This window comes from Ahaetulla prasina, chromosome 1 (genome assembly GCF_028640845.1).
Source record: "Ahaetulla prasina isolate Xishuangbanna chromosome 1, ASM2864084v1, whole genome shotgun sequence".
NCBI lineage: Eukaryota > Metazoa > Chordata > Lepidosauria > Squamata > Colubridae > Ahaetulla > Ahaetulla prasina.
The window spans coordinates 231739744-231752538 of NC_080539.1; positions in this window are offsets into that span (position 1 = coordinate 231739744).

The following is a 12795-nucleotide window of genomic DNA, read 5'->3' on the forward strand; positions in this document are numbered from 1 at the left end:
TTTCTACTGTATGTCTAGGACATGCCCATATAGGAACCTTATAATTTAGTTTATAAGAGTATTTTTTCCAAACACGCAGAAGGGCATTTCTTAGCACATGATTTTTAAAGGCCTTATCCACTTTTTTGTCATAAATTAAATATGCATGCCATCCATATAACAAATCATAACCTTCTATATTCAAAATTCTGTCCTCTGTTAAATTAAACCAATCACTTATTGCAGAGAGAGCAGCTGCTTCATAATATAATTTAAAATTAGGCATTTTTAAACCTCCCCTTTCCCGAGAATCTTGAATTATTTTCATTTTAACCCTAGCTTTTTTACCTTCCCATATAAATTTGTTAATTCCCTTCTGCCATTCCTCAAGATTCTTATCTTTCTTAATTATTGGTATCATCTGAAAGAGGAATAAAAATCTAGGTAAAACATTCATTTTAATAGCAATTCTCCCAGCAAAGATAATTGCAATTTTTCCAAACAATCAACTCCTTCTGAACTTTTGCCATAAAACCTCATAGTTATTCTTATACAATTTCACATTTGATGACGTAATATAAACCCCTAAATACTTAACCTTCTTTACAATTTCAAATCCTGTTACTTCCTCTAGTTTTTCTTTCTGTTGTCTGGCCATATTTTTTATTATCACTTTTGTCTTTTTCTGATTTACCTTAAACCCTGAGACATTCCCATATTGATCAATTATTTCCAACAAAGATTTACTAGAATTTATAGGGTTTGTTAAAGTAATCACCAAATCATCTGCAAAAGCTCTTAACTTATATTCATACTGTCTAACTCTAATTCCTCTATCTCCTTTACTTCGTATTTTATCCAATAATGGTTCTAGAGTTAAAATAAACAATAATGGTGATAAAGGACATCCCTGTCTTGTTCCTTTCGCAATCTTAAAAGGTTCTGTTAAGCTACCATTGATTATAATCTGTGCTGTTTGCTCTCCATAAATTGCCCTAATTATTCTTAAAAAACCATCTCCAAATTGCATCTTTTCTATTAATTTAAATAAAAAATCCCAATGCAATCGATCAAAAGCTTTCTCTGCATCGAGAAAATAAATGCTGCTGGAATAAAATTTTCCTCAGATTCTGTGCTCGTGAATTTAACATTTCTAACCCAAATTTTTCCCACGTTTCCAATAATATTGGCTCCTGAAAATTTTGTGCCCACTTTATCATACAGTCCTTTACCAAGTCCCTTTCAGAATCTATTTCAAGTAACACATTATACAATCTCTTTATATGCTCCTGAGACTGATTTCTAATTTGCTTTACCAAATTTCCCTCGTTCTGCTCTATACCAATTTTTTGATCTCCCTTCCATCTAGCATGTAATTGCTCATATTGAAACCAAGTATAATTTTTCCCTTCCTCTCTTAATACTTGCAGAGATTTTAACTGCAAATTACCTCTTTCAGTATACAAAAGATCTTTATATGTAATCATTTCCTGCTTCTGTTCTATGTTTATATTTTCTACTGTATGTCTAGGACATGCCCATATAGGAACCTTATAATTTAGTTTATAAGAGTATTTTTTCCAAACAATCAACTCCTTCTGAACTTTTTGCCATAAAACCTCATAGTTATTCTTATACAATTTCACATTTGATGACGTAATATAAACCCCTAAATACTTAACCTTCTTTACAATTTCAAATCCTGTTACTTCCTCTAGTTTTTCTTTCTGTTGTCTGGCCATATTTTTTATTATCACTTTTGTCTTTTTCTGATTTACCTTAAACCCTGAGACATTCCCATATTGATCAATTATTTCCAACAAAGATTTACTAGAATTTATAGGGTTTGTTAAAGTAATCACCAAATCATCTGCAAAAGCTCTTAACTTATATTCATACTGTCTAACTCTAATTCCCTCTATCTCCTTTACTTCTCGTATTTTATCCAATAATGGTTCTAGAGTTAAAATAAACAATAATGGTGATAAAGGACATCCCTGTCTTGTTCCTTTCGCAATCTTAAAAGGTTCTGTTAAGCTACCATTGATTATAATCTGTGCTGTTTGCTCTCCATAAATTGCCCTAATTATTCTTAAAAAACCATCTCCAAATTGCATCTTTTCTATTAATTTAAATAAAAAATCCCAATGCAATCGATCAAAAGCTTTCTCTGCATCGAGAAAATAAATGCTGCTGGAATAAAATTTTTCTTATCTAAGTACTCCAGTAAATTAACAATCTGCCTAACATTATTCCTCATCTGTCTCCCTTTTATAAATCCAGATTGATCATTATGAATTCTTCGCTGCAGAATCAACATTAATCTATTAGCTATTATTTTAACAAAATCTTATAATCATTATTTAAAAGTGAGATTGGCCTATAATTCCCAGGTTTAGAACAATCCTGTTCCTCTTTGGTATCAATGAAATAAAAGAGGTTCTCCATGAGGGGAATTCTCCTAGTTGTATCTGATTAAATAATTCCTTAAGTGGACCTAACATCTCATCCTGTAAATTCCTATAATAACTAACTGTAAGCCCATCCGTACCAGGAGTTTTCCCATTTTAATTGTTTAATTACCAAAATAATTTCTTCCGAGGTTATAGGCCGATTCAATTCATCCGTTTGTTCTAAAGTTAAATTTTTAACCTTATATTCCTTCAAATACTTATCAATATCCCTATTCGATATATTATCTTTAAGATATAAGTTTGTATAATATTCTAAAAAAGCTTTTTTAATTTTATCCTGTTGATATCTCTCTTTACCTTTGTATTCTATTTTTTCTATAGTACGTTGTTTTTGTCTTTTCCTTAAAGTGTATGCTAACCACCTACCAGGTCTATTTGCGTTACAAAAGTATTATGTTTGGCATATTGTATATTTGTTGCCACCTGATCAGCCATTATCATATTAAATTGATTCTGTAGTAACTTTATTGCATCTTTAAGTTTTTGATCATGTGGGTTATGTATTAATAATTGTTGTTTCTTATAAATTTCCTCTTCTAAATACCTACGCTGTCTTTGTTGCTTATTTCTCTGTCTATTATTAAGATATATTAATACACCTCTCATAAAAGCTTTACTGCAGTCCCAAACCATTTCTATCGATGTTTCATTATTCAAATTATAATCAAAAAATTCTTTCATCTGCTTTTTACATTGATTTACATTATCCTGATATCTAAACAAATTTTCATTTAATCTCCAAGTTCTTCTACCTCTTTTCCATATTGCAATTCCATCCAAACAGGACTATGATCAGACAAACATCTTGGAAATATCTTAGTTTTCTTCACCCTAAAAAGCAAATCATTAGAAATTAAAATAAAATCAATACGTGAGAAGGATTGATGCCTATCAGAGAAAAAAGTATAGTCTCTTTCCTCCAAATTCCGCAGTCTCCATACATCTCTTAACTCAAAATCTTCTATCATATCAAAAAAGGATTTAGGCAGCTTTGCATGTGCAGGTATCTTCTTGGAAGAAGTTCTCTTGTCCTTTCGTGTATCTATTACTCCATTCCAATCGCCCAATATAATACACGATTTATAATCCCATAGGATCAACTTATCATATAACATTCTATAAAATTTTTCTTGTTGCTGGTTGGGTGCATATATACCAAGCAAGAGAGTCCTTTTTGTTTCTATTGTAAGTTCAATAGCAATATATCTTCCATAAATATCTGCCTCTATTAACTTGGCTGGTATATCTTTTCTCAAATAAACCACTATGCCATGTTTTTTCTCCAAAGCTGAAGCAACAAAATGTTTACCTAACTTTGAGTTTATTAGGTACTTTTGATCTGATAATTTAATATGCTTTCTTGTAAGCAAATAACATCATTTTAAATTGTTTCAAATAATGAAATATTTTTCTTCTCTTCTGAGCTGAGTTCAAACCATTGACATTCCAAGTCAAGATTTTATTTGCCATTACTGGGCTGCTGAAGCCTTTGGGCAATCAACTGAAGATCGTCCTCCGTATCTTCGGCCGTGCTCCTCCCACCGCTTCTGTAGCAGAATCCTGAACTTTACTTTGAGTTTGTTGCTCCTTTTCTTTACGCTTAAGGGCTCCCTCGTCAGTCTTTGTTCTTGTGGTTGTTCCTCTGATGGTAACATCACTGGAATCACCTCAGCTTCCACACCCATTTGAGTCTCTTGAATTCTTTTTCTATTATTTCTATTTCAAATTTCAGCACTGTAGAAAGAAAATCTTTGGCCTTAAGCACTGTGTCAATACGATATCTTCTTCCTGATAATACACTGTCAAGCCAACTGGAACCTCCCATCTAAATTGAATCTGGTATTTCTTAAGTTCTTGTGTAAAAATGTAAAGTCTTTTCTATCCCTTAACATCTTGGGAGGATCTCTTCAAAACCTTCAACTCCTGTTCCCTATTTTCAAGTTTTTCTGAAAAGCAACTTGCAAAATTTGATTCCTCACTATTCTTTTCAAAAAATAAACCACAATGTCTCTAGGAAGTTTCTTTTGCCTAGCAATCCAAGAATTAACTCTATAAATTTTGTCAATTTGATAAGCAACCTCTTGTGGATCAAGTTCAATAAATTCAGCCAGAGCTTCTGATAAAATTTTTTAAATCTTCCCTTTGTCTTCATTCAAACCTCTAATTCTCAGAGCTCCTTCCATCATTCTATACTGCATCACCACCACTTGATCTTCATTTTATCCAATTTGATTTGCATTCCCCATTCTATTTTCTATTTGTTGATTTGACTGAACAATTTCTTGCACCTCCTCCTCCACCACCTCCAGTCTTTTGCCAAACCTTGAAAAGCCATTAAGATATCTTCTTATTTTTTATTATTCTCTTTATTTCTTCTCTTATTTTCTCATTATTATCCATAATCTCCTTAAACCTTTCTTCAGACACTTTCCTTGCTCTTTAATCAGATCTTCTAAAGCTGGTTCAGAACCCTTCTGCCCCCAGTCTTAGGTGGTTTAGTAGCCATTTCAGTTTTAAAATTCACAAAATATAAGTCTAGAAACTTCTCTTCCCTTTAAGTATAGGAGAGCTCAGTTCACTTCATTAAAATCCACACATAACATTTCTTATCTTCTTAGTTGCACAGACTGTTTAAAATTCCATTCGTCATTTTCACTCCCGTTCAGGCGCCATTTTAGAGTCAATTAGAACAAAGGAAAAAAAAAAATTCTCTTTTTTAGAAAGTAGAAGTCAGGAAATCAAAAATACTTGCAATCCAATAATCGTCCGCTTGCACTCATTCCGTCTGCTTAAAGAGATCCATAAAGATAAGACAGTTAGCAGAGATGGACACCTTCTTCTTTTCCTGCTTTTGCAGAGACGCACTGAAGTCGGAGATAGCAGAAATATTTATGGGACCCCTCGACCCTTCGAAGCTCTGCTTAATTAAAACAAAGCCTCTGGGGAGGTCTACCAACATTCCTGCGCTCTTATCTTTTCTCTTTCATCCAGAGAAAAAGATTAAAGCCGCTTTTCCTGGCTTTACGATGTTCAGTGCGGAGCCCCTTTAATTAGGGCTCAGCGAAGGGGTGGAGCCACCCGGAAGTCTCGTAAATGTTGTACCTTGATGAAGGTATCTTTTCTTTTATGTACACTGAGAGCATATGCACCAAGACAAATTCCTTGTGTGTCCAATCACACTTGGCCAATAAATTCTTCTTCTATTTGGACAAATAGAAAGCATACTATTCTCAAATGTGCAGGGGAAACATTGGTAAACACTTATTAGCATCCTGCTACAATATGGGATTACAAATAATGTTGATGTTACCAGTGTATCTATAAGTGATAATACTTAGTCGGGTAATGAAACATCTGTAAGAAAACAACCAAGCTCAGAGAGCTCCTAGGATGAACCCTACAGTTCATCCTTGAGCTACAAATATTCTCTTCTATTAGTTTTTAATCTTTTCTTAAAATAGGTCAGAGAGGCATTGGGAGAGGTCTCCATAAAACTAGTACCACCACTGAAAAAGTCGTACTCCTAGTTAATTCTAATTTACTATAAATCAGCATCCACACACACAAAAATTCTTATTAGAGGTCCATCAGGATTCTTGATTCAACACATACTGGGGAATCAGTATATAGGACTCAGACATGAAATGATTTAAATCTCAACAAATGCTCCTTCAATCGACTCAGAAAATGATAGGACCAGTGGTGGGATTCAGCCAGTTCGCACCACTTCGGGAGAACCGGTTGTTAACTTTCTGAGCAGTTTGGCAAACTAGTTGTTGGAAGAAATCATTAGGGCAGAGAACTGGTTGTTAAATTACTTGAATTCCACCACTGGATAGGACGTATAATTTTGTCAAAACAAATGTCATGTGCTCCTTTGGGAGCTACCCAACAGAAGTTTGGCTGCTGTATTTGGACCCTGATGCAATTTCTGAATTTCCTTCAACGGCATCTCCATGTAGGGCATGTTATAATAGTCATACTGGGTGGTAACCAGCATATGGATAATAGACCTCTTCAAGAACACACATGGTTGACAAATCATATATTGCTGGAAGCAGATTGTGTTGCCTCGGAGAAAGGGCTGGGAAAAAAGACTAAACAACTAGCTAAAATTGAATGGAATAATTATTTTGACTCCCCGTGCAACAATAATTTATTACCTAGTGAAGATTTAGTGTAATCTTATGTTTAACATCTCAACTTTTCCTCTTCTCCTTTTTCTTTTTTAAAAAAGCTTGGTTGTATAAAGTCATGTTTCAAAGTCAGATCGTTCATAGAAAAATCTATGAGTGTTCTCAAATTCAATAACCAAGGTTCGGAAGATGGCATCCTTTCTCATAACTTCACTGGATCCGAGAAGATCCTTAATGTTGCTCTCTGTTCTGGAGGTCTTCCCAATCATCAGACTGTTCACAACGCACAGGCAGGACAAAGGGCTTCTTCAGTATCTAGATGTTTTGTAGCTGTGTAACATCTCACGGTTACAAGGCTTCTTGGAAAATGAGTACCGTATGTGAAAAATTATTGAGCTTTTTGTGAGTCTTCACTCAGGCCAGCTTATTAGAGTACAAACACTGGATCTGAAAAATGGACACTGACAATATTATTTCAGTGAGGGAAGGAATGAACTGAAAACAGACAATACTGAAAGTGGTGTTTTGCTTGGAACTTTATTTAGGATCAATTAAGAAAATGACAGGGTTTTTTTTTTTTAAAGGAAAATTTATATATAATTTATTCCAAGACAATTAGGCCCTCCCTGTATGTCCCTTGAAACTAAAAGGAGAGCGGCAATAATTATTTAAACAACTAATTAAAATGACATGCAACTGAAATATATGGCATGCACTCCTACAGAGAGGAGTTATATTGGTATCATTGAACTAATATAGTTTTGGAGTATCTAGTTAAAACAAAAGCTTTAGCAGGTTTAGCATTCATTCTATTCTGGGTGTATTTTGTCTCTGGAATTCCTTCAGACTAAATTTTAGATATCAATTTTCCAAGAAAAAAAAGTACATAGATATTTAAGTTTTCCTAAATTTATCTGTCTACAGACTGGCACCTGTCAATTGGCAAGATATGGAAAAAAATGAACAGTTTATCATTCATTGCCCAAGTTCCCCCACAATCAAAATAAATCATTGAGACAGTCAATGGACAGTCAATTTTCAACCTGTAGAATTGGGAAGATAATGTGACCATTCTGTGATGGGGTGATACTTTTTGGTATTTGTGTTTTACATGAAAGAATTCCAAACTGTTTGTGTGAGGTTTGGAGAAAGCACATTATTATTATTTTTTCTGCATCTTTACATTCAAGGACAGAATTTGGTGACCTTAAAGAAGGTTGGATATACGGCTTGGTTCAATTATGTACTTGGAAAGGCTCTTGCTGAATTTTCCTGAGGTAATCAGAGAAGAAATACAAAATGTGGGCTTCTACACACAAAAAAAGTGTGTCTTGGCAACCATACTTATGGTCCCATGGTCCTTCTCCAGTGCTGATTGTTTGGCAGCTCTGTCCCTACATTAGCCATGGCACTACTAGCTGCTATCGGTGAACTGATTCTGTATACTCCCCATTGAATTAATAGCCATCTTGTCCCATTGATTAAATAGCCATCTTTTCTTTATATCCTAAATGACCCCAGCACTTTAAAAAAATAATAATTCACTGGATACTTCAACATTTTTGCTTTCAAGATATTCCTCTCTTCTCTCCTAAACTCTTAGAAGTTATTCCAAACCCTTCACTTATGATTGTCATCTCTGCTTTTTCCTTCTTTACCAATTCTACAGGATAGGAAGAATGCATAAAGTAAAGATTTTCATGGGCTATAACAGATCCTGGATTATAAACCTGCCATCTCTACTTAAAAATAAGCATATTACATTATTACAGGTAATGAGAAACACCTATGGTGACTTGCTGCCTTCTGAGTAGAAAGACTGGATTGGATGAGTAAATATTATGACATAATATAAAGATAGTTCTTCCTCCCTGTTGTTAGCTCATTACATATAGCTACACACTCTAGTCCTGAACTGGCCCCCATGAAGATTCCCAATCCTCATTAATATTGTGTGAAATTCAGTTGCAGTAAATCAAAACTCTTCTTCTTTCACAGAACATATATTTTAAATAAGCCTTTATAACATATAGATTACGACGCCCATCTTCGCAATAATTGTGTTGGCAAAAGGATGATAGGAATTTTATTCCAACACATCTGGAGTGCATCAGGTTTGGGAAATTGGGTGTCAACATTTTCCCAATTCTGATTCCTTGCCAACATGCCACCTCTCCAAATATGCATGTGACGATACACTGCCAAAGGCACAATATAATATCTGCACATTGTTTGAAAGCAGTATTAATAACTATGGCAGTTTGACAAATCTGGCTATAAAAAGATGGACGCAACCCAATTTCATTCCATGGAATTTTGGCTGAGGGTGGGGAAAATGAAATTATTCTATTCCACCAAGATTCTAGAAAAGCAGAAGGCTTCTGAAATTCACTCCCAACATATACATAACATGCAAGAGATTTGACCAACTGTACCTTGTTGCATGTTCCCCATAAACTCAGGAATAGATTCACAGATGCTTCCCACATTTAGATGTGTTTATTTTTCTGGCTAAAACATTTAAATGAAATTCTATCAAGTGAGCTAGTAAATCTGTCAGGCTGTACCTGGACTGTTATACAACCAATTGCCTTTAAGCCAGAAGGAGAAATTTCTAATAGGCTTCTTGTATTCTTTCGGCAGCATTTGCAAAGTATTATCAAGTCCTTTTTTTGTTCTTTCAATTTATTCCTTCTCCTCTCCCCTCCCCTCCCCTCCCTTTCCTTTCCTTTCCTTTCCTTTTTTTTTTTTTTTTGCATATGTAAAAGATTAAAAGAGAATGACACTGGAATTGGAAGATGCACAATCCATGCTCCTTTGATTATACTGAAACATTAAAATATCATCAGCATGTTAATTTTAGCTTTTCAGCTGTACGAGATTTCCTTCAGCGTCTCTAATACATTTGCTGAAAGGACAATTCGTTCTGATTGTGGGAATGTCACAGAAAACAGTTGGCCTCTGGAATAGGAATAATACTTTCTTAGATGTACATTGCTATTTTTAAATTCTATCTAATTAGGAAAAGTATAAGTCAAAATAAGGCACCATTTTTGGATAGGGGCAATCTCTAGATACAACCAGGATAGATTGATTAAATGACACTTAAAATTTCCTTTAATAATAATAATAAAAATAAATCCCAAATTGGAAAGCACAGATGTTTTAGGAGAGACTGTAGAAAATAATTTTTGCAAAATGGGTGGCTGGAAAAAATGTCATTAAGAAAATGGAGGCTGTATAGACAGTGGGAAAATATGATTATTACTGTGTAGAGGAGATGTCTTACTTGCCTTCAAGAATTCAGACTTGTCTGGTGAGAAAAAGAGAAGACAGTTATGAACCAAGAGGAAAGAAGTCATAGAAACAACTAAAACTAGGCTTTCTCTCAGGCAGAAACTTCCATTCTTTCCTTGGATAAGGAGTGCAGCTCCAGCCATATCCTGGATTGATCAGGACAAAGCTTTTTCTTTATCTTTCCCAGTGGTGAAATTCATTTTTTTTACTACTGGTTCGGTGGCAGTGGCGTGGTGGGCGTGGCGTGGTGTGGCTTGGTGGGCGTGGCAGGGGAAGGATACTGCAAAATCCTCTTTCCCACCCCACTCCTGGGGGAAAGATATTGCAAAATCTCCATTGACACCTCTGGGGCTAGCCAGAGGTGGTATTTGGCGGTTCTCTGAACTGCTCAAAATTTCCGCTACCGGTTCTCCAGAACCTGCTGGATTTCACCCCTGATCTTTCCCATACAACAAGTAATCTGCCAAACTGTACAGCTGAGCTGGAATCCCAGAGAGGGTCTTTCATAATTGCCTCCTTAATTTCTCAAAATTAAGGAAAAACATAGTACCATGTTATAATGGCTTACACTCATTTATAGGTACAGAAATACAGCAGTTAAATGAAATGTAGCATTATTCGCCTTAGTAGGAAATTTATATGTTGGCTTCGGTTCAGACTCTTATGGGTTCTTTGCCTTCTTGAGCCAAAAAGGGGATATGAAATAAACACAGGGGTGGTATTCACTTACCTTCACTACTGGTTCGCAAATGTGAGCGCGCATGCGCAGAGCATCAAAACAGGATGTGGTGACATCCGGATGGGTGGGCGGAGCCTCCCGCAGCTGCTGCTACTGGTTCACCCAAACTGGATAGAACTGGCTGAATACCATCACTGAACAAACAAGATACAGAGTGAAACTATTTTGGGGCATTTGAAGACCTGGAGCTTTTTTGAGAGAATCCCATACTACATACAACCAGCTGTCAATCTCTTCACTCTTGTTATTATAATTAAATCTCAGTTCTAATATTAACCTTTGAGAACCAGATTTTACTGCTGTTCTTCAAAAAAACAAAACTATTGATGCCTTTTTCATAAACGCTGCCTACAAAACAAGGCCATCCTCTGATTTAGCATCTATCAGGCACATGCCCAGTTGCTTTATCTTCACAGTAAGGAATTAAAAAAAAATCAGGCCTTGTTCTTGCATGCAGCTGACTATATCCCATGATAATAAATGCTGGGCATGTATGAATAGGCATTCATAAGAATATGTTTTCCAATGAATTTTATGCCAAGGTTTTGACACAACCATCAGTTATGCCAGATACAAATAATTTACTCTCTGTCGGTTCACATACACTGTCTTGTTTGGACTGTTGAAATCTATACTGGCATCAAAAACAATAAGCAATATTGCTGAACTGTAGAACTGAAAACATAGACATATGTGTAGGATGCCAGTAACAGAAAACTAGAAATGTAATTAATGGAGGAAGAAAAATTGTCTAGCAACTTAATCTCAGATTTGCATTTAAAAAAAAAAAACAACCTATCAAATTTATACCTGACTTTCAAATTCTCCTCTCAACAACGATGCATTTTTGATGGTAATTAATTGAATTTAACAAATTGTATCTTAATAAAATAGGAATTATTTTATTATTATTTATCATTTCCTCATACCAATGGCTCTTGCATAATTTTTATATGCACTTGTTCAAACATAATTTTTATGTTTGAACTGCTGAAATTTACAGCTGCTGATTTAATAGTTTCATCCTTATGAGTGTTAAGGTATCTGTAAAAGTATAGCACAGCCCATAGGAATATGGGACAAACATGGCAAAATGTGTATCATGATATCACAGCAGAGATCTCAGGCCTTTGTACACCTGCAATCCAATGTTTTGGAGTTTGCAGTATATCTAAATTCATAAATAATGAATAATTTGACATTTGTAGAACACCCTGGGCCCCTTGTTCCCTCCCCCATACCGATGGAATGGCCTGTATTTGAACTATAATACACCTTTCAGTAAGACATTTAAGTATGATTTAATGACTAAGAAAGACTTTAAAAAGTCACTATTATCCCCTAGAAGATTCCTTTCAAATGATATAAAAGACTATGTCTCCTAACATGAACTGAATAGGCTGGAGGCGATTTACAGATTGGCTTAATTTTCATGTCTCATAGCTGAGATAAGAAATAATCTTTTCCTTCTAGTAATTAGAAGAACAAGGAGAAAGGAGTATAAACTCTGTAATGTGATGTTTAAACTTAGCTCTTTAAAGGATCTTGCCAAAATAACCCATGATCCCCAAATCCTTTATTAGAAAGCAGGCTGGCTAATTGTGCGATGGTTGGTTTTTGAAGGCTGCTTATTGGCATGTAGCAATAGCAGATATACAACCAACCCGACTGAATACATGTCTTATAATTTAATTATGATAGCCAGGTTTGATGGTGTAGTGATTAAGGTACCAGGCATGAAGCCAGAGATTGTGAGTTCTAGTTGGGGTGGTATTCACTTGCTTTCCCTACCGGTTTGTAAATGTGAGCATGTGCACGCTAACTTTGCTCTCCCACATCCTGTCCACACATGTACCTGGACTTCTCCACATGGTGTGCACACTTTCCACGCATGCACCCGGCCTCAAAAACGTGCCTAAACAGAACGGCATAGTCCTGCGATTTCCGCTACCGGTTCGAGTGAACCGGTCTGAACCAGCTGAATACCACCTCTGATTCTAGTTCCACTTTAGGCATTAAGCCAATGGGGTGACCTTGGCCCAGCCATTCTTTCTCAGTCCTAAGAAGCCAACATGGCAAACCATTTCTGAAAACTTTGCAAGAAAACTGCAGAGACTAATGCAGGCAGTCACCAGGAGTTAACATTGACCTGAAGTCATATATCTATATA